The following is a 23,485-nucleotide window of genomic DNA, read 5'->3' as shown; positions in this document are numbered from 1 at the left end:
CCCCCTCCCAGGGTGCATGAAAGAACCAGGCTGTCTCCAGTGCCCACTTTGACACTCACACCTACAATGGGGGTGCTCAGAGTGTAGGTCCCTCACAACTCTGCACCCCTCCGCCTCCCCACAGCAACGGGCTCTGCTACTAGTTTGTCCACTGAGGTTTCTAAAGACTAATTTGAGGGTCTAACCACAGTTTCATCTTTAAGAATAAAACAAAAGCAAGAAAGGAAACCCACTACAGTAGCCTCGGCTTGTCCCCTTTTCTCAGAGCTGTTTCAGCTAACAGAAGAGGCTGGCTGGTTCTATGCCCAGGTTGAGACCAGACCATAGAGCGACTGCAGTGAGGCTGACCATCTTGGTTCTAGGTAGAAACAAAGGTTTTGAGAAAATGTGCACAATTTCTAGAAACCATCACCTCTTTCCTTTCTTCCCGTAACCCCGTGTGGCTGAGGGTGCAGAGCAGCCTGCAGATGCAGGACAGGTGGCAAGCGGGGTCGGGAAGAGCTCACAAAAGGGAAAGCGCGGGAAGCATGGGAAAGGAGCAGGACACGGGGAAGCACAAAGGCATGACGGGAGGGCTCCCAAGAGGCCAGACAGAGGCGGGTAAGAGGCTGTACAAATACGAATGCACTGTCAGACCCACTTCAGGTAGAAGGCACAAGGGATGATGAATGACTTGGTCTTGAATGTGGCCACACACACAAGTCTCTTCATTCTCTCCTTACTGACCAGACCCTCCAACCTCCAAGTAGCCAGGAGTATCCCCAGTTGCCTTGATCCCTCATGAAAGACATTTCAGTTCATAAACACACTGGATAACCCACATGTGCTGTGCCCCAAACAAGTCTGATTTCTCTTCCTGGCCCTATGACGGCAAATTCCATTTTCAATGATTTCAGTACAACACAGCCATTCTGGTGACATAGAAAGGTAAGAGAAAAACTTCACAGTCAGGGTGTCACAGGGCATGGCACACCCCCAGCAGGGATCTCAGCTGCTTTATCTAAGCATAAGGTGCTGGACCAGCTCTTACATTCTTTGACTTCAGTCCTGAATATATGAAATTGAGTTCTTTGCAGGTCGTGGAGCTCCCACGTCTAGTAAAGGCCTGGCCATAACAAGGCCCGTACGTGCCTGGGAGGGGAACCTGTGATTATAAAAGGGTAGAAAGAGAGCTGCAGGGCAGGGAGGGAAGTGGAAGGGGTCTGAGGGCAAGACCTTTGAGAAGGAAGGTTTAAAAACTTGGGAAGAGGGAGGGCGTAAAGAGGAGATGAAATGCCTGTCTTCTTTTATCCCAATATCACAGCTCTGTTTATTCTGAGAAGCAACCAGCTGCAGCTCCAAAATAGATATGTGAGAAACGCCTCTAATGACAGAGAAATCTGCAGGAACCCAGGTTAGGACAGCCCTTTTCAAGGGATGGGAGCCAAGAAGAGCCTGGAAGGGAGACACTTTGGGTGCTCATTCCACTCCCACCCTACTGGCTCCCTCCTCTTGCCTCTAGCCCAAGCCAGCAGTGGTTCTTTCCAGAGTCTGCTGGACACAGAGCTGACTGACTACAGAGCAGAGCAGAGCCCTGCAGTCACTCGCAGGCCCCAGTGAGAGTGACCAGCTCTTCCCTGATAAGGGATCCATGGCCAGGTGTAACAGATGGATGTCTTCACCCTATATCTGAATATTTTTCCCCAAAAGACTTTCTGAGTGCAGAAGAGAGAATGAGACAACCCAGGAGAACCAGGGAGTTTATTAAGCATGCGGTACTAAGAGTTTATGTGTGTGCACATGCAAGCACAAAGAAAAATTGCACAAGATGAAGTTAAATAGGCAAGGAAGACTTTATTCAAGACTATTGCAATAGAAGAGAGAGCTTGAACACATTTTCAGTTATAACAGGGGCAGCTTGGAGTCTATAGCCTGTGGGCAAGGTGGGAGACTCAGTAAATGAACATCACTAAGATGAACTTGGTTAGATATCAAGAGTGAGGGGATTCTTGCTGAACTGAGCTTGTCAGGTCAGGGATGGCAGTCAAGGGGTGAGGCCTAGTTGAGAAGAAGGCTCAGGGGAACCTGAGTAAAATTTGGTGAAGGATAGAGAGTACATATCAGTGAAGCAGAGAGGTCAGTAGTTTGGGGAAAGAGCTATTTTTCTCCTTCATCTTTCTCAGAAACAACCCAAAATTAGCACTGTTAAAGAGAAAACCACAGGCCCAAAATGGTGTCACTTGTGCTAAAAGCCCATGAAACAACTAGATTTAATACCTGATCTAATTGTAGTTTCAACCTCTCCCAGAACATAATTCTTAATCAACGAGTCAGGGACTTTTCTGGTGGACACAAATGAGGTCATCTGTGACAGGAGCCCTCTTCATCGCCCCACAGAAAGAAGAGGCACTCTGCCCAATAAAAACCTGCTCTTTCTCTTCCCTTACAAAAATATGTCTTGGCCCCAAAATAATCTTTAATTTTCTTTTGTTAATAGCTCCCTTGTCCCAACTTTCTTTCTATAAAAATCTTTTGTACAACCCCTCAGAGTGTCCTTCTAGTTGCTGGATGGGATGCTGGCTGATTCATGAATCACTTCATAAAGCCAATTAGATCTTCTAGCTTACTTGGTTAAATTTTGGTCTGGTCTCTCTCCTCTCTCTCTCTGTCTCTCTCTCTCCCTCTCTCTTTCCTCTCTAAAAATGAATAAATAAAATAAAAATAAAAACTAGACTGTGTTATAAGAACTTTAAAATATTAATGAAAAAATATCAAATAATACCTGACAAAAAACACTAAAACTGTTACTTAAGATATTTCCATATTGCTTTTTGATTGGTGTCCTCACTTGCAATTTTTTTCACCGATGGACAAAATGAACATTACTAGGGGCACTTAAAATACGCTGTTGCAGATGAACATTAAAAAAAAAAAAAGAGGGCCCTGGCCGGTTGGCTCAGTGGTAGAGTGTCGGCCTGGCGTGCGGAAGTCCCGGGTTCGATTCCCAGCCAGGGCACACAGGAGAAGCGCCCATCTGCTTCTCCACCCTCCCCCTCTCCTTCCTCTCTGTCTCTCTCTTCCCCTCCCACAGCCAAGGCTCCATTGGAGCAGAGATGGCCCGGGTGCTGGGGATGGCTCTGTGGCCTCTGCCTCAGGCACTGGGGTGGCTCTGGTCGCAGCATAGCGACGCCCAGGATGGGCAGAGCATCGCCTCCTGGTGGGCAGAGCATCGCCCCTGGTGGGCGTGCCGGGTGGATCCCGGTTGGGCGCATGCGGGAGTCTGTCTGGCTGTCTCTCCCCGTTTCCGGCTTCGGAAAAAAAAAAAAAAAAAGAGTAAGGAATGTAAATTTGTGATTTCCACATTGGGCGGCTGGTCAGGCATCCATGTTAGGGAGAACCCTGATTACCAGTGCCATTTTAACAACCGGTTCGCCAAACTCAACAAAAAATTAGGTATCGGTTCCTCCGAACCCGTGCAAACTGGTGCAAACTGGCTGAATCACACCACTGGTCCTCTCCCAGCCTGGGTTCAATGTGCTCAGACATTTCAAAGGAGACTTCCTGCGTCCTGAAACAGGCTGGTCACAAGTAATTGGCATGTTACAAAAGTTACTTTGCACAAGAACCCTGCTCAGGAACTGCCTCCCAAAGAGTGAAAGGTTAGATAATTAGGGGGAAACGCAGGAGGTTAGAAGTCTCTGTCATTCCCACATGCCTGCTTTGATCTTGGCCTAGAATGGACTCTGTAGGATTTTTGGCCGGCCCTGATCTGGCCAGACGACAGACTTCCCAAATGAACTAGGCTGAGGCTAGCCTACCACCATGAGACCCTGAGCACACAAATCTAGAAGCTGGATGTTGCCTGGAGAGACTATGCTGTATGAAACCGACTGCGTTAGCATGAAACCTATGGAGCTGGGAAGGAAGGCAGGTGGAACTGAGTCCAAAGCCATAAGAGAAGTAGACAGCCTCCCCAGAGGGACAGTGACCTGCCCCAGCTGTAACAGAACACCACAAGGCTGTGAATAACAGAAATGTATTTCTCACAGGTCTGGAGTCTGAGAGTCAGAGACTAGGGTGATCACCAGAGATCACCAGCATGGTCAGGGGAGGGCCCTCTTCCAGGTGACGGGGTCCTCAGTGTATCTTAACATGGCGGGAGGGGAGTGGGAGCTCTCTGGGGTCTCCTTTATAACAGCATTGATCCCATTCACAAAGGCTCCACTCTCATGACCTAATCACCTCCCAAAGGCCTCCCTTCCCAACACCATCACCTTGGGGGTTAGGTTTCAGAATACACATTTGTGGGGAAGCACCTTCAGATCAGAGCATCTGATTGATTGAAGGGAGAGATTGAAGGGGTGAGCAATTAACTAAAATGTGACTTGTGTCACCCTAAAACTCAAGTTCCTAGCCACAATTTGCCTCTTTGGATTTCACATTTCCTGTGAGTCACAGGAAGTGGAACATCGGGTGGGTCATTGTCCTATCTGAAATAGAAGCTGAGAAGCTTCACTGGAACTTAACAGGGTAAAGAAGAGATGGGGTTGGGGAGGATGTTGCCAGGGCTGATGGCCAGAGGTCTCATATTTCTGGGGCAGGGTCAATGGGGAACACTAGAAACAATAAGGTATGATCGGTGTTGATTGAAATCCTTTTCATAGGACTGCTAAGTCTACAGTCCTTCCCTGCCTTTTCTCACATCTGAACCCCCAAGGGTCCCTATTTGTGGCCTTTGACAGGAAGGTACATTTTCAACCACTAATGCCATAGTCCCCATCGTGAGGAGCACCTCCAGTCTCTCTAGTTTCTGATGTGTGCCTCTTGCCTTCCAGGTGCAACACAGCTTATGAGTAATAATAACTTTAAAATAATAGACATATACTGGGTATATCTAGAAGTGCCAGAATGTCCCACTTTTCAAAAAGTCTGTGTTATGCCACTCGCCTTTTATGAAAGACCTACATTAGTACCTGTTTTCATTGGCCGAAAGCAATCTCAAGAGGATGTTTCAAAAGGCGAAAATGGCATTCAGAATTTGTTGAGCAGTGAGCCGCTGTGAAGGCTGCATGCACCCGAACACGAGAGAGGCCCTACCACGCTCCACACAGGCTGTGTCTTGGTTTCATCATTCTTGCTCTATGTGTCAGCGCTCTTTTAGGTTTTCTGTGCGATTCAGTATCCTTTGGCCGGTTACTTTGGGCGGTCTGGGAATGTTCAAATTTTTTTCATATAAGTTCATAATTGCTTCTTCGATTTATACCACTTCAGTGTACAAAGGGTGTCATAGGAATGCTCTACTTTTGGATAGCAGGGGAAACCTGTATTAATTTCATTCTCAAGACAAAGCCTAGAGGTTGGTACTATTATTCTTCTGTCGCCTGATATATGGGGAAATTGAGGCAATGAAAGGTTAGAGTAACTCTCCCCATGTCCTGGAGTGAGGAAATGGTAGATGTCTTCTATTTCCTTGACCAGGGCACCACACCACGTCTCAAGGAAACATACACGACTTTGTCCCATTGCAGAGGCAAGCAGCCAGGGCTTTGGCGGGTCCCTGTTCTTGCTGAATTGTTTCTTTTCCCATAGGAAGCATGTGCTGCGTTGTGCCAAGGTGAAGTTAGGTGCATGCACAGCCGCTTTCCCAGTGTCTTCTCCACCCTCCCTCAGCGTGGAGCTGTGATTACAACCAACTCACCAGCATCACTGAGTCCCCACCAAGTCGGCAGACAGAAGAGCGAATACAAAGGAGCGAAGTGTGAGGCAGGAACCTATAACCAAGTTGGGCAGACTGACAAGTCCACAGATTAACTCCATGGCTAAGTGTGGTAAGTGCTACCAGAAAGGCACAAATCAAAGTATACCGGGAGTAACAAGAAAAGGGAAAGGGGTTGATGTCACCTAATTGGGGAGAGCAGCCTGGAGCTGGTCCTTCGAGGATGGATAAGTTTGTAAACAGCAGAATGGGGCATGGAAGGCTGTCAGCAAAACTTAGAATGAATGTCGGCAAGATAGCAGAAAAGTGAAGGTGATTCTGCCCAATAGGCCTGGGTAAGAGAGATAGGCAAGGAAAGATCCTGGGGCAGAGAACTGGTGGCTGATGCGTCAACTTAGGCAAGAAGAATTAGAGTCTTTCCCAGAACGGGGAACAACAATAAGATATGAATAAGGAACGATATCCAGAATCCACAGGAATTGGTAGCCAGTTGGAGGAGGAGCCCAAGTCATCTACCAACTTCTCCAGAATGTGGGTCCATGGTAAGGTTATTCTTCAAGCCAGAAGATGAGAAGGTTCTGTTTGGGACTGCAGCCATCCATGGGTGGGTAGAGAAAATGAGAAAGCCAATCATGCTTGCTTAATAATAGCTCACGACCAATTCTGTTCGGTTCCTGTGGCACTGAACACAATGTCTCCCATCGCCATGTCCCTGTATATCTGCCAAAAAGTGGGCTCCTTTTCGCAATGGAACCACTTCTGGTTCCGTGTCTGTCACAAAGTTTTCCTTTCCGTCCCTTAATAAATGAGCTCTTGCTCTGTATTGGGCACATCTCGCTTATTGTAAATATGTTAGGCTCACTGGTTGGGACCACCGGATTCTCGTAAGCTGAAAATAGTACCTATGCAATTTTCTCTAGTTGCATTTAGCACAGGATCTGGAATATATAAAGCAAGCCATCATTGACCTGGAAGCATATGTTTTGCAGTTATATGGGGACTCCCTCCTTGCATATCCATGGCTGCTCGTTGAGGAGCTAATAGAACAGCTCTATCCCTTACTAGCTGTATCCCAGAAGCAGTTTTAACTATTCTGAGCCTTGGTTTTTTCTCCTCTGTAAAATGGGACAATAATGCAGCTGTTCAGAGCTGCCACAAAAATTCAACTTGAGGCTGTATGTAGGACACATGGACATGCACACAGGCACTTTGCAAAAGGCATTGGGAACAGGAGGGCAGAGTCCGGGTCTAATGTTAGCCCTGCAGTGGCTTGGGTATTTCCTTACTTCCTCATCTGCAGCATGAGGAAGAGTAATCTTGACCCACAGGACTGGGGTGAGTGAGATGACCAGTAAGAATTCACAGAAACATGCAACAGAAATGCTCAGTGACTGTTCCAGCTAGGCACATGCAGACGTTTCTGGGGCTTCTGCCAAGAGCCATCACACAGCCCAACCCAGGCTCAGGCACGGGCCAGACGGGGTGTCTCGATCTTGCTCAGAGAAGGAGGCCTGTGATGGGAAAGGTGTCGGTAGGCTAAGGAAGCATTGTAGAATTGGAAGAAAGGGCAGGACTAGACCCAAATCAGAGACTCACAACTTCTAGTAGAAATTGCCGTCAGAACTCATGCAGTCCAAACTTCAGCCTGGGGCAGGAGTTCCCTCCTACCCACCTATTGCTTAAATTCTTCTAGTGATAAGGAACTCACTACCTCAAATTTTTACCAGCCTGTTCCAGTGCTCAGATTTCTAATGATAAGAAAGCCTTCTTTTATATTCAGCCCAACTATACTTTTCTGTAACTGCCTGGGTCTGCCCTCTGGACAGACACAGAGCAGAACTCTGTTTCACCTCCACCTATCAACTTTCAATATCAGAGAACAGCTCCCCTGCTCCTCCAGGCTTCTCTAGTCTAAACTGCTTCAAGTCATTCAGCCTCACAAAACGTGATCTTCAGACCTTTCACTTCCCTAGAAAGATACTCACAGAAAACTCTTTCCCACTAGTCAAGACGGGGCCCCAGAACAGAAGTACCATGGCCGATGGAATGTACCGACCTTCTCCTAGTGCCTACCCTGATAGGGAGATTTTCCCAGGCCTGGTGGGATATCTGCACTTTTCCCCGTTTTCTACCATGAAGGAAGCAGAAGTGGCTGCTATCTTCGGAAGACCTGACTCTCAGGAGCCGATATCACAAGAATTCCCAGCGACTCTGGCCACCTGGGTACTGTAGGTCTCTCTTGCCACAAAGAAGTGAGACAATATGGCACAGCAGTTCTGACAAAGCCAGCACATACTGAAGGAACCTCTCATCTCCACCCTGTGGTTTTAAATTTCACATGGGAATGGCTCTTGGCCTGCGTGCTGACCCTTCCGTGCCCTGGTCTGATAGAGAAGCTCTAACCAGCTCAGCCAGCGATGGACTTGTGAGCCTGGGGCCCTCCTGCCCCATCACACACTGTTTCACTCCACTAGCCTCCCAAGCAAGGGCCAGGAGGCTACCAAGGGGCTTCTCGCAAAGTTAAAGGGTCTCAAGAATTAGGGGGGGATAGGTGAGGGGAAAGCGGAGCAGTCCTGGGGATGGCAGGGGGGGGGGGCCCGAGGACAGGGGGTAGTGGCAGAAAACAGAATAAAACAGACTCCCAGTCCTCTGCTTCTCCCAAACATCTCTCAGAGAAAAGACAGAAAATCTCCTACAGGTAATAAATTCACCCCAACAATAAATTCTTACTGGGATTTATTATGCGGTGGCCCCAAGAGGCCAACCCTTACATCCTCCTGGCCCCAAATTAGACCAGCCGTGGGGCAGAGGGACACTGAGAGTCTGGGTCTCACCAACCTAAGGAAATGACACATACCTGCCATGCTGAGAGGGAACCCCTAGGTGAGTCACGCCCAGGAAGTAGAAAGGGGGAACAGGTTGTCCCAGAGGAGGGTGGGGAAAGGGGAGGAGGGACAGGCCCCGGACAGGGCGGGCTCCTGGCAGTGCCATAGGCGCTAACTTTTCAACTCGGTTGGCCCTGCCTCCAGGGTTACAAACTGGGTCAGTGAAATGACAGGAGGCTCTGGGCCAGACTTGGATTAGAACAGGCCTGCCAGGGATCCGTCAGCAATCTGTGTCCATAAAAGGAAGTTCCAAATGGAGATCAGGGCTTTCCTTTCCTGCCACTGCGACCTGGGCAGGTAAGTAAGCACCAGGTAAGCACACACTCAGCTCCTCGTGTCATGACACAGAGGTTGCACTTTCTTGGCACAACTGGGCAGAGCTGGCTGCACAGATAGATTTGAGGATGGGAAACATTCCTGAAGGAGCACGTAGGATCATCCAGGTGACCAGACATGGGAGTGGCGAGGTGGGCAGTGAGGCTGCTCTAAAGCCCAGAGAATCTGGTATTGAAGCCCAAGGGCCTGTTGCTCATTGGGAACTCTGGAAGTACAGGGCAGCTGGGATCTCAGCAGCACCCTATCACCCCAGAGGCCATCTTGGATACCAGAGATAGAAGTGTCCCTCCAGCTCCCTTTGCGTAACCTCCTAATTTTACATCGGAGGGACCTGGGTCCCATGCGCCCTGATCCATGGTCCCACCAGGTAGTTAAGAAGGTAGTTGGCTGTGGCTTTCCCAGCCCAGGGCCCTTTCCTTTAAGAAACCAAATCTCCTCCACCCTTTCCTTCCTCGCCCTATTGGCTATTTGAATGACCAAAGCATTTTATTTATAGAATAATCAAGGGCCCCTTTTCCTGGTTGTCAACTGAAAGGAGAAGAAATCCCCTACTCTAGACTCAGAGGGCAAAAGAAATACAGTTCTGGCTTTTCCTCCATCCTGCTAGTCAAAATACACCAGGTGCAACGTTCTGCACACAGGTTTTTCACATCCCCTTTTTTTTAAAGTTTACATCATATAAAGCATTATTTGGGGGTAGTTCGTAGCATTTTAGGGCATCATGCCAGGGGAAATCCTGCCCCTGTGACCCACCCCCACCCCCGTTGAGTTTAACCTCCCGAGGCTCCTGCTACCTGAATGAGGAGAAAGTTAGCACCCAGGTCAGTCAGACCTCACACTGTAAAGGGGAGGGAGAGGAGGACGGAGGGACCGGGACAGCCCTGGCCTTTGCAGTGAAATCCCCCTGAGGCTGTCCTCTGGCCTCTGCGACACCTGGACTTCTCCTTTCCTGACCGCTGGCTGAGTCAGGCCCCACTGAGAGCACCCACTGCCCTAGAACAACGTGCCTCTCCTGAGTAGAACACACCAGAGCTATCAATTTACAGTTACTCCCGAGACAACTTAATTCAAGTCTGTCTCCCTCTCTGAATGTTAAGTTCTGGGACATTTGTTGACTGAAAGAATGGGAGTGAGCTTTTCCCCTGTGTAAGAATGTGACAGTCATTGTGAGAAACTGACCTAATATAGACTAGGTCCATTCCACTCCAAATGTGTAGCAATCCTAGATAAAATGCAACTCCTAAAAATGTTAATCACCCCAAAAGAAAAGGAAATTCTCAAGTATCAGAAATAGAGGGGACTCACATTCAGAGTGGTGAGCACGAACCGAAGCTGTGGAGAGCGCAGGAGCAGAGACTGGGGGTTAATATTCATACAGGTGGCATTATCAGTTTAAGACCTTTGTGAGTCAGGGGCTGAGCACAGGGAACAGCACACTGCTCACCAGGCCACGGAGGTGAAGAAGCTCCACCTCTACCTGCGGTCAGTTAAAAAAAGGATTAACAACAAAGCCTATGCTATTCTATATATGTGTGGTGGAAACTGTCATTAAAATAAAATCCAGAAATGGTGACAACTTATACAGGCAGAGGAAAAAGCAAAGCTTTTTAGGATGTTTTCACAATCAGAAAGACATGGAAACCCCATCCTTCACAGACACACATACACACAGAATTCAAAATTATAAACCACGCAAGCAAACAACTAACATCGGGGAAAGCTCAGCAGATGCAATTTTTAGATTAGAAAATCAAGAACTAGAGTCTACAGAATATTTCAGGGCTATCTAGTGTATAGCTAAAATATATTTAGTTTAATAAAATAAAAATATTTTTGAAATATATTTAATTTAATCAAATGTAAATATATTTAAAATTAATTTAATAAACTATAAATATGTGTTAAATATATTTAAATAGAGGGGAGAAAAAGATATGAAATTCAAAGATAATTCTAAGAGCCATACTGGGAGGGGGTTATTGAAAAGTCGGTAACACTAAAACAGAGATTGACAATAGCCGAGAAGATGGAGGGAGAAAGATTCAAGTCAAAGTGTCACAGAGTCCTTGCACTTTGGGGAGAGGGATGATGATGTTATTGACTAAGGTGAGATTTTCAAGCAATATATTAAAAATGAGCAGAACCATTAAAATAATAGAATTGTAACATGTAAGTTCTAAACCAAGAAGGCAAATAGGAAGAAATAAAAGAAATACAACCAATTTAATGAAAGGCAATATGGTGGAAGAAAGACATGGGTAAAACATGGAAATATAAAATAATATCATGGAAATTTACTAAATATAGTACAAGTCTAATAAATTTCAAAAAGCTTAAATTGCCTGTTAAAGGGCAAAGACTATTAGATTCAATTTTTTTAAAAGTTCAGCTAGATGGAATTTACAAAAAACAAACCTAAAATGTTAAGACATAGAAAAGTTGAAAACAAGGGATATAAATATATAAACCAGACAATTACTAAATGAAAGAAAGTTCATATAGATGCATAAAATAAAAAGCTAGATTTGTTTTTTAAAAAAGCTTAAAATATGATTATAAGGAAGAATGATTTTAACAAGGAAAAATTTGCTAAGAAGATAGAATAATAAACACACCAAGGAATTAAAAATAGAAAGCAAAAATTAACATAAATACAAAAAAGAATTTTTTCCTGCCTGACTTCATTTTGCCTGAGCTCTACAGAACTGTGCAGACTCCTCTGCATTCAACTTAATTGAACCTGCTTTGTCTACAGCCCTGGGCTGCCCTGTGGAATCCAAATTCTATACAGAAGGTGAGCAAAGAGAGAGGACAGTGAGAACTAATGTAAAAAACTGAGGACCTGGCCCTGGCCCTGGCGGGTGGCTCAGTGGATACAGCATCAGCCCAGTATGTGGACTTCCCTGATTTGATTCCAGTCAGGGCACACAGAAAAAACAAGCATCTGCTTCTCTTCCCCTCCCTCTCCCTCTTCTCTCAGTGGTGAGCATCAGCCCCCGGGTGCTGAGGATAGCTCGGTTGGTCTGAGCGCATCAGCCTTAGGCATTAAAAATAGTTCAGTTGATTTGAGCATCAGCCCTAGACAGGGGTTGCCAGGTGGATCCCAGTGAGGGTGCATGCGGGAGTCTGTCTATCTCCCCTCCTCTCACTTAAAAAAAAATGAACACCTGCACATTCTATGACACTGTGCTCAGCACTGATGCACCATTACATGAAACCTCAGAGAAATCCTTGGATTAATAACCCCAATTTACAGAGAAGAAACCAAAATTCAGAGGTATTAAGTGACTTTTCAGAGGTCACAAGGCTGATGGAGAATAAAGCTTAAATTCAGATCATCTGATATAACCTCCACAAGGCCAGGAACCACGGGGGATTACCCTGTAACTTCAATGTGTAAAACTATGCCTAGCACAAATTAGGCACTTGATCAATACTTGTTGCTCTCCACTAAATGCTTGTATTCCTCCCAAAATTCATATGTTAAGTCCTAAGCCCAGGCGATGGTTTTAGAAGGTGGAGTCTTTGGGAGGTGAGTAAGTCCTGAAGGTGGAGCCCTCATGGATGGGCCGGAGAGATCCCTTGCCCCTTCTACCCAGTAAGGACACAATAAAAAGAAAACTGTCTATAAAGTAGAAAGCTGGTCCTCATCAGTTACCGAACCTGCCAGTACCTTGATCTTGGACTTCCCAGACTCCAGAACTGTTGTTTAAGCCATGCAGTCTATGGCATTTCTGCTGTAGTAGCCTGAACAAAGACACCTGCTTGAATAAATGAATGAAACCAGATAAGACCTCAAGCCAGTGCTTTTACCATTATGCCAGAGGACCTATTGCTATCGCTTTCCATTTTAGCTGTCTCTTCACTTCACTCAAATCTCCCCTTCGACTAAGGCTTCTCTTCCCTCTAGTCTGTTTACAGGCCATTCCCAGGGCTTCATCCAGAGTTGCTGAAGGAGAGAGCAGAAAGCCAGACTCTTACAGCATATCCAGGGTGTCTCACAAACATGGCCAATCACCTTACAGGCTGGTGGTTGGGAAATGATGCTCCTGGTAGTTGTTGAGGGAAACAGCGGGGGGGGGGGGGGGCAGTGCATGGGGGAGTTTGGGAGAAATCCTCTGCTGCCAGTTGCTGGCATCACTTCCCTGTCCTCTGTAGCCATGAGCAGACATCGGGAAGTGATAGGGGAACCATGAGGTATTTACACACCAATGGAAATGGACCTGGAACTATTTGAGTGCTGAAAAACTTCTTGGGGACAGAAGCAGTGGCATCAAGCAGAGGAATTTTAGTCTGTGGCTATTTTTTCAAATTTTTATTTTGAAATAATTAGAGACTCACAGGAAGTTGCAAAAATAGCACACAGTCTCATGTACCTTGACCCATCTTCCCTTAATGATGCCATCTTGTAGTGTAATAGCAAAACTAGGGAACTGACATTGGTACAATACTGTGATGAGACAACAGATCTAATTTCATTCTCAATTTTTTACTTGGGGGTGTGTGTGTGTGTGTGTGTGTGTGTGTGTGTTTCTATGTGATCTTCTCCCATGTATATGATTGTGTAACCATAGTAAAAACACCAAAATGTTTTATCACCATGAGGGAACTCCTTTGTGTTACCTTGTTATAGTCACACTTGCTTCCCCATTTCTGCAACTACAGTCATGTGCTAATGATGGACCACACATACAATGGTGATCCCGTAAGATTACAATGAAGCTAAAAAGTTTCTACTGCCTAGGAATGTCATAGCCTTAACAACATCGTAGTGCAGTGCATTACTCATTTGTGCATTTGTGGTGATGCTGGTGTAAACAAACCTATTCCTCTACCAGTCATATAAAAGTATAGCACACACAATTACATACACTACGTAATACTTGGTAATGATAATTCATGACTATATCATAGGTTTCTGTGTTCACTATACTATTTTTTTTGTTATTTCAGAGTGCACACTTTCTACTTATAAAAACAAAAGTTTGCTGTAAAAATGTGTGCTGCGTCACACCTGCAGCCTCAAACGTCTTGTGTTTCTCATGTCTCTTGGTTGCATCATTTTCTCTTGTGATTGATTAAATCTTGTGCTGTTTTGTACAGTAGCATGTTGTACAGGCTTGTAGTCGAGGAGCAACAGGCTACCCCATGTAGCCGAGGTGTGCAGCAGGCTGTACCATCTAGGTTTGTGTAAGTGCACTCTATGATGTTCACACAACAAATATGCCTAACAACACATTTCCCAGAACGTATCCCCATTGTTAAGCGACACATGACTATACTAATTTGTTCTCTATCTCTATAGTTTTGTCCTTTTAAGAATGTTACATAAAAAAAAAAGAATGTTACATAAAGAGAATCATACAGTATGAAACCTTTTGAGATTGACTCGTTTTCATGACGCATAATGCCCTTGAGATCTGTGCAGGTTATTGCATGTATCAATAGTGCATTCTTTTTTATTGCTGAGTAGTGTTTCATGGCATGGCTACCTCAGGCACCCACTAAAGGATATCTAGGTTGTTTGCAGTTTTTCCTCTGTAGCTCTTTAACAAGAGGGCAGCTAGCCCTGCTTTGGGCTGAAGAGCCCTCTGAATTCCTGGTGAGCAGCCAGGATCCACCTCCACCGTCAGGTACTACGAATGCACAGAACGGGGTAATGACTGCACTTTATGAACTCCTCAGTTGCAGTTCATGCCTACTGATCCTTCAAGTTTTAAGTGGAACTGCACCTCTTCTGAGAAGTCTTTGGGTTAATAACCATCTCTCTGGCCAGGTTCCTGCAGCTCCCATAATCCCATGTGTCCTCGGTCTCTGTATCCCAAGCTCAGGTCCCAGCATGTTCAAGAAGGATTTGTTGAATCAGTAGATTGACAGCCATGCTGCCATCATGGTCATTTTCTAACACAGGCCATTCCCACCTGTGATTACAACACATTCTAGAAGCAGCATCTTAAAGGAAGATGATCATCGTTTAGTGGACCATGTTTTCTTACTTGAACAATGTGTGACTGAGAAAAAGATAAGACCACTAGTAGGGTCCTCATATGGTTCCCAAGATTGTGTTATTATAGGTATATTGTCATGAACACCTTAGTAGGTAAGTATATTTCTGTATATTTGATTATTTCATTAGAGAGAGTCCCAGAAGTAGAATAACTGAGTCAGAAGCATGAACTCTTGTAATTTTTAGTACACGTTGCCAAGCTGTTCTCCAGAAAGGCAGCTGTATTAGTTTTACACTGTTGCTGAACCAAATTATCACAAAGTTCATACCTTAAAACAGCACAAATTTGTCTTACAGTTTGGGGGGTCATAAGTCCCAAAATTAAGGTGCCATCAGTGTCATATTCTTCCTAGAGGCTCAAGGGGAGAATCCTTCACTTTGTTTTTTTCAGCTTCTAGAAACTGTACATTCCTTGGCTCCTAGTCTCTCCCTCCATCCTCAAACACAGCAGAGCAGCATCTTCAACTCTCTCTCCAACTTCTGCTTCTGCTGTCACATTTCCTTCTGCCTTCTTATCTCCGATCCTCTTATCTCACTCTTATAAGAACCCTTGTGATAACATTAGGTCTGCCCCAATAATCCAGGATAAATTAAGAACCCATCTCAAGATTCTTAATTTAATCACACCCACAAGTCTCTTTGCCATGTAAATTAACATATTCAGAGAATTTTGGATTAGGATATGGACATATTTGGAGGGCCATTATTATGTACCCACCAGTTTTAAAACATTAAGACTCTCTTTGAACAAGGGCAAAGTACAGTCTGAAGAGATAAGAGGCAGAATCAAAAATAGCCATTTACTTTAAGAACACCATTCACTCAAGATGGGAGGGCAAGTTTGTTTTTCAATTTCAGACATTTGCAGTACAATAAAAAATCAGGGATGATTTTGTGGGAAGACCATCACTAATATTGACATTGTGTTCAAGCCCAGGAAAGAAAGAACAACGTGTAAACATGTGACTTGGTCTGTTAAATCTTATAAGCAAGCCAACATGACCAGAAGTCAAGCTCAGTTATCTCTTTTACGTAATAACTATTGTCAAACAACTTAATAGTATGTAAATGATTTACTGACGTAGAACTCATGACCTTGCCACCTATTCTGCAAAGTTTTATTTAGTCTTTACCTATAGCATAATTATACATTGCCGATTCCCAAGCACTTTAGATGTCACCATTTTCCTTAATTTCTCAAATTTAATGGCCCTCCCAGCAGACACACGTACCTGCTTGCCACAGATCACAAACTGTTACATGACCAAAGCTTGCAAATGTTTTGCAGGCGACCATAATTGTTTTGTCTGCCCACAACATCTCTTCCCCCTTCAGAGAAATTTCACTCACAGTCTTTGTGGAAAAGTATTCCTCCTCCGATGACAACCAGCTAGTTCTAGTGGAGGCTGCCATTATGATAGACCCTCTCTTCTGCCTCCTCCCTGTGGTCTAGACCACAGGAAGTGATGCATTGCTTAAACTGAGACAAACATGGCTCCCACCCTCCTGGCCAGCGGGATTGGTCCAGAATTGGACACATGATCTTAGCAAAACCAATCAGAGTTCTTCTTTGGCATCTTTAAAATTTTATCTTAGGGAAAGAGGCTTTCTCCTGTGGTTGACCAGCTGTGGGTGAGAGGTTGGATGTCACTAGCAGTTATGCCCCTGCCTTTTACCAGAACTGGTCTGAACGAATGAAGCCAACATGCAGAGAGATACAGAGAAGCAGAGGGGCAGGCACTGAGACACTTGGCCAGGTGTAAGCTCTTAGTTGCAGTCATCCCTAAATTCAGCTGCTTCTCAAATCTTTCCTTAGTTTGCCAACAAATGCTCTCTCTAGGGTTTCTGTCAGTACAACCAGAAGAGCACTGGCTATGGCACTAACAGGTGTGGGTGCCTTGTTTTTCTCACTTCATCCTCAAGACTAGACTTGTTCCTGCTGATGCTGTATTTCTCCTGCTCGTGGGAAACGTCTTCCAAACCTACCTTTGGCCAGGTCTCAGTGACTGATAAGGCTAAGTGAGTGGGCGCTCCCGGGCTATTCCTCTTCCAGCAGCTGGACCGTGGGAAATCACACCCGCAAAGCAGCATCCCCTTAGAAAAACCCAACCATAAAAGTGCCACTTGGTCTTGGTCTGATCTGCCATTACAGGGCAGGATGGGGATGTGTTGTGGTGGCCAAAGTATGAGTGTGTGTGTGTGTGTGTGTGTGTGTGTGTGTGTGTGACAGAGAGAGAGAGAGAGAGAGAGAGAAGGGAGGGGGAGGGAGAGAGAGAGTACATGCTTGCATGTGAACAAATGCATTAAAGACTTTGTTCAGAGGTCAACACATACAACTAAACCAAGATGGGCCCTTCCTATTCCATAAGAAGAAAGGAGAAAAGTCCTACAGTAAATGGGCACACAATGAGCACTGCATCCAAGATGTCCTAACAAACAACAGTACCTTTGTAGACAGGGAAGGCCTTCTCCCAAACTATGAGTGATTCACCAGCTTGATGTAGTAACCCTATTGCCTTTGTCTTGGGTATGTGATAGAACACAGCCTCCAAAATTAACAACCCCATTGATGTGTAGTTCATAGCAAATTTGTGCTATAGATCTTCTGAGCCTCTTTCATAGCGGCACAACAAAAAATATTTTTGGCATTGCCTGACCTGTGGTGGCGCAGTGAATAAAGCGTCGACCTGGAAATGCTGAGGCCGCCGGTTCAAAGCCCTGGGCTTGCCTGGTCAAGGCACATATGGAAGTTGATGCTTCCTGCTCCTCCCCCCTTCTCTCTCTCTCTCTCTCTCTCTCTCTCTCTCTCTCTCTGTCTCTCTCTCTCTCTCTTTCTCCTCGCTAAAATGAATAAATAAAAAAATATATATTTTTTGGCATTAAACCCCCTTTACTCCCGAGCCTATATGGGCAGCCCCCTGAGCAAGCAGCTCATTACCTATCTCTTAGAGGTGACTGAGGCCTCAGTGGCCTAGGGGAAAGAGACCCTGGGCTTCTTATTTAATGTGTTTTGTTGTTTTTGTTACAGAAAATACTGGGTTATTTCACTATTCAATTATAGTGCCTCCAAATACATCAAAGCTCCTACCTTGACTTTTCTAGCCAAAACAAGTTCACAAGTGTGGGCTGGCCCAGGTGACCTATCCCCTACACACACTGGATATATAATGCCCTCACTCTAACAAGCATTTACAAGAGAAGAGGCAATTGGGAGGCTTTCCTGTCTTTTGTTTTTGTTGTTCACAGGAACACATTTCGACCTTCACTTGGCCTTCTGGGTATCACGCATATGCTAGCAACCACAGATGTTATAGATGAGTAGGTGGGTGAAAAAAAATACTTTGGCAGTCAAAATAAGTGCACAGCACTTTAAAAAAAAAGTGAGGTGGTGGGATGACACTATCCTTATTAACTGGTGCTTTGAAAGCTGGGAAGGGCCAAGGATCTCAGCTAAGGAGATGAGAGGAAGCACGACCCGTGGCACCCCTGAGCGTGACCCCCGAGTCACACATGATGGACACAGCAGCACTCAGGGGAAGTGGAGCCCGAGCAGCAGACTGAGTCATATCTACTGAGAAGACCACGGAACAAAAGCTGTAGACAGGAGCCAGTGCGGGGGATGGCATTCACAGTGCTCTCACCACCCCATTAGCTGTGTTCCTTCTTCCTAAAGTGATGGGCTACGTGGGATGTGGGCTAAGAAAACCAAACACAGATTCCATTTTCACATTATCTTTCCCCGGGTGGTTTTAACCCCATAGAGCCAGGTGTGCATTGAGAGATTTGCTTACAAGTGATGTTTTATGTTTAACATTTCCCGTAGAATAAGCCTGTTTTATTTAGAAGAAAATGTTTATAAAGTTATCCTGGAAATTGTAAGATGCGGATAATTAAAAGTTAAGTTTTAAATGGTGAAGATTAATGGGCGGCATGATTGCATTCTTATTGTAAAAGATCTTTCAGGAAACCCAGTTCTGTCTCAGATTAACCCCTTTACCCCTCCACCACTTTACCCCTTGAGACAAGCACTGGAATGAAAGTAACAGCTAGACTTGTCACAGGGCCTTAGGCAAGTCACTTTCCTGTTTTCTTATTTTTGTATTTTTACTTGAAAAGTAAAAGAAACAACTTAGTAAATAACAATCATCTACATTTCCGCAATCCCAAATTGACCACTGCTAACACGTTGAGGTCCCTTATCTTATTTGTTAATGAAAGGCTGGGATTGCCAAGCTTCTTTCCAATTTAACATTCTCTGATTCTGTGATAATTGCTCCATGGGTCCTGTCATAATATAGATCATATCTCTTTCCCCACTGTTCCTCCAACCAAATCACTATATTTTTTAAGAGTTAGTGGTACCGGCCCTGGCCGGTTGGCTCAGCGGTGGAGCGTCGGCCTGGCGTGCGGGGGACCCGGGTTCGATTCCTGGCCGGGGCACATAGGAGAGGCGCCCATTTGCTTCTCCACCCCCCCCTCCTTACTCTCTGTCTCTCTCTTCCCCTCCCGCAGCCAAGGCTCCATTGGAGCGGGGATGGCCCGGGCGCTGGGGATGGCTCCTTGGCCTCTGCCCCAGGCACTGGGGTGGCTCTGGTCATGGCGGAGTGACGCCCCGGAGGGGCAGAGCATCGCCCCCTGGTGGACATAGCGTTGCCCCTGGTGGGCGTGCCGGGTGGGTCCCGGTCGGGCGCATGCGGGAGTCTGTCTGACTGTCTCTCCCCGTTTCCAGCTTCGGAAAAGTACAAAAAAAAAAAAAAAAGTTAGTGGTACCGTAGTTAACCATTGACACTTGTATCTGACCTCCTGTAACCTTGTTATAAAGTAGGAGGTCCCAACTTTTTAACAGAAGGCTCTATTCATCTTTCACCTGAAGTCACGGGATGATAAGGTTGGTGGCAGTGAGGTCTCTGAGTGAATTTGCAATCATCTTCTAAGCCAAGCAGAGTTTTGAGAGCTGCTGGCCTCACCCACTTTCCTGTCAGGATCATCTTTGTAGGGAGACTCAATAATTGCCTGGGGGACATCTCACTGAAGAGAATGCAATGTCTCTGGAATGTTCATTCATCCTTGGCCAGACTCTCAATCTTCAAGATTTTGATAACATCCAAATTCTATTTGTTGGTCTTACTTTTATGTAAATTACTATAAGTTACCAATGGTGCATACTTTAATATATCTTGCTTCAAGTATTCTCCATTTGCAAATTCAGCTCTTTTTCAGGCCGCTACTAAACATATAACTGCCAAGAAAATACCCGTGACATCAACTTCACACAGCTACACCAGTGATTGCTTCCCCACTACCTCTATCACACTGTGGGCATGTTTTGACTCATTTGTTTTCCTTATTGAAAGGCCAGAGCTATATACATTCCCAAGGCAGAACTAGAAGAAGTTTCTAGAACCCTTCGGGGGGAGGTTTTTCACTAGGTGATAATCTGCCATCTTGGTGATAGGCAAGGACTGGGGAGTGTCAATATTGGTGTAAATTATTCTCAAAGCCACAAGACAAATATTGTCCGTGAAGAAGGATTCTATTCTGTCCACGGAGGCCTTTGGAGGACAAGTGACCGTCATGCTACAATTTTAGAACTGAAAGGGGCTTGAGACATGTTGGAATCTAAGTCTTTAATTTTACAAGGTGGAGGAAATGGAGCCAGGTTAGTCCAAGAGAACTGTTATCTCTACATTTGTAAAATACCTTGACATGTGTAAAGGATATTAACACACATTATTGTCTCTTTTGAGCTTCATGGCAACTCTGTGCATTAGACAAGCTGGGTGTTCTTAACTGCACTTTACAGGTGAACAAAAGGAACCTCCAGGCTGTTGAGAGCAGGACCTAAGGTCAGAGGTGCTGAGTGGTAGACCTTGAGCTGACCCTCTGTCTCCCAGCCAGCATTCTTGTCATGACCTGGCACTGCCTCTGAGAATACAGCCAGGAGACCAGTTTTGCTGAGGGAGAACAGACACCAAAGGAAGAATAAAGAGGAAGAGATGGAAGAAGAAGGGACTAGAGTTCTCCAACTCTAGTGTTTTGCTGGGTTTCTTTTATTTGTTAGTTTATATAATTGTCATAATAGCCTAGTGAGGCAAATGTTCCAATCCCCTTGGGAAACAAAGACTTAGGGAAGTTAGAAAAACTTGACCTAAATCACATAGTCAAGACCAAAAAAATGTAACTGGAATTAAAATATATGTTTTCAGACTCCAGACTCTCTCACTTTCTCTACTGTCTCATGCTAGACAACACCTGGGAATTTTAAGTCACAACAATCCAGTTTCTGATCAGGACACTAAGAGAGAGCAGCAGGTGGCCTCAGATGCAACCTGTGTGGCATCCGGCTCAGATGCGACCTGTGTGGGGTCTGGCGCAGTGGTCTGAGGCTGGTATATAAGGAATGTAAGGGGCAGAGATGGGAGAGGGACATGGATGCTCTGAAGATCTGGAGGCTGTCCAGCAGCATGGAGAAGCATCTGAAAAACAGAGGAACCAGGGACTGGAAACACAAAGGGCTGCAAGAAGGGGGTGGGGTGGGCCAGTGCCAGAGCATTGTGGAACAACCTCCAAATGTTAAAGCTGGCGGGAAACACGGTGGCTGGGGGGGATGCGGGCTTGGTGCTGGGCTGGGCTGTGAGGGAGGAGAGAGGATTCTGCAAGCTGCCCTTCTGCATCACAAGCATCCTGAGAACAAGTGCAAGCGGAAAGATCCGGCCCTTCAAGAACCACCTACACAACCGCCCCCATAAAGACATTACCCAATGCCAAGTAAAAGCAAAGCATCAACCAATTTGGGCCCCCGGACGATGAGCCAATATCTCTGGAGCATAATGTTGGCCCTTTCTGACAGTTACCTTCCTTTGGTTGCAGAGAGAAGCCAGGGAACTGTTTGTATTGTCTGCTGTGTTCCACGAACAGTACTAGGAGGTGCTATCACACTTCCCTTACTGGTTGCTAAGCAACAGCATTAAGATGATGTACAAGGCTGAAGCTCTAGGAGGTGTGTGTGTTTGTGTGTGTGCGCGCGCGCGCGTATGCACGCTGGGGAGGAACCGCAGAATGGAGTGGAAACAAAAGTGAACTCTGTTGATTTTGCTTCGATTGAGGGATCTTGGCAGGTGAAGTTTAGGAGTGCCCGTCTTGTGGAGGGAACATGGATGGCAATACTCTTGAATTGTGAGGAACCAAATAGGAAACATTTGAGTGTTTACAACATAGAAAGGGGACCAAGTTCTGTGAAAGACTGCCCCCAAGAACTAACTCAGAGTAGACAGATTCTAGGCATCTAGTTTCACTAGTTTTCAACTTCTGGGACATTTCAGATTTATTTCCTCCATATGCTACTCAGCTCTCATTTTATAATTTTATGTATCAAGAGACCATTTTATCTGAATTGGAAGGAAAAGCACCTTTGGTTTGTGAAACTTGAGGTCCTTCTAGCTTTGTGTTGCTAGAGTGGATGCTGTGGAAGCCAGCAGAACAGGCTGGTTCACGAGGAAGGGAATTCTCCGTCTTTGTGGGTCTAAACCAGGTGTCGGCGGGAACCTATGGCTCGCGAGCCAGATGTGGCTCTTTTGATGGCTGCATCTGGCTCGCAGACAAATCTTTAATAAAAAAATAATAATAACGTTGCCCTGGCGGGTTGGCTCAGCAGTAGAGCGTCGGCCTGGCGTGCGGGGGACCCGGGTTCGATTCCCAGCCAGGGCACATAGGAGAAGCACCCATTTGCTTCTCCACCCCCCCCCTCCTTCCTCTCTGTCTCTCTCTTCCCCTCCCGCAGCCAAGGCTCCATTGGAGCAAAGATGGCCCGGGCGCTGGGGATGGCTCCTTGGCCTCTGCCCCAGGCGCTAGAGTGGCTCTGGTCATGGCAGAGCGACACCCCGAAGGGGCAGAGCATCGCCCCCTGGTGGGCAGAGCGTCGCCCCTGGTGGGCGTACCGGGTGGATCCTGGTCGGGCGCATGCAGGAGTCTGTCTGACTGTCTCTCCCCGTTTCCAGCTTCAGAAAAATACAAATAATAATAATAATAATAATAATAACGTTAAAAATATAAAACATTCTCATGTATTACAATCCATTCATTTCCTACCACTCATATTCAGGGTTGTGGGTGGCTGGAGCCAATCACAGCTGTCCTCCGGGACAACACCAAATTTTTACTGAATAATGCATAACGTACACGGGTCACTGTATGGCTCTCATGGAATTACATTTTAAAATATGTGGCGTTGCCTGACTGGGCGGTGGTGCAGTGGATAGAGTGTCGGACTAGGATGCGGAAGACCCAGGTTCGAGACCCCGAGGTCGCCAGCTTGAGCGAGAGCTCATCTGGTTTGAGCAAAAGCTCAGCAGCTTGAGCCCAGGGTCGCTGACTCGAGCAAGGGGTTACTCAATCTGCTGAAGGTCCGCGGTCAAGGCATGTATGGGAGAGCAATCAATGAACAACTAAGGTATTGCAATGTGCAATGAAAAACTAAGCATTGATGCTTCTCATCTCTCTCTGTTCCTGTCTGTCTGTCCCTGTCTATCCCTCTCTCTGACTCTCTCGCTGTCTCTGAAAAAA

The 23,485-nt window shown here is 45.8% G+C and overlaps 1 protein-coding gene across 4 annotated transcripts in view; it reads right to left on the bottom strand.

The window, feature by feature from the left end:
- Positions 1–23,485, bottom strand: part of PTK2B (protein tyrosine kinase 2 beta) — a 128,947-nt gene that overhangs the window by 82,349 nt on the left and 23,113 nt on the right. The window contains exon 1 of one of the 4 annotated variants that reach the window (XM_066278566.1): positions 16,274–16,294. The exons of the other annotated variants lie outside the window; for them this stretch is intronic. The gene's annotated coding sequence lies outside the window, so the exon portion shown is untranslated. Of the gene's footprint in view, positions 1–16,273; positions 16,295–23,485 lie in introns of those variants that run through there. 4 annotated transcript variants of the gene reach the window in all.

Source organism: Saccopteryx bilineata, chromosome 1 (genome assembly GCF_036850765.1).
Source record: "Saccopteryx bilineata isolate mSacBil1 chromosome 1, mSacBil1_pri_phased_curated, whole genome shotgun sequence".
Taxonomy (NCBI): Eukaryota; Metazoa; Chordata; class Mammalia; order Chiroptera; family Emballonuridae; genus Saccopteryx; species Saccopteryx bilineata.
This window is presented reverse-complemented; position numbering and strand designations above follow the sequence as displayed.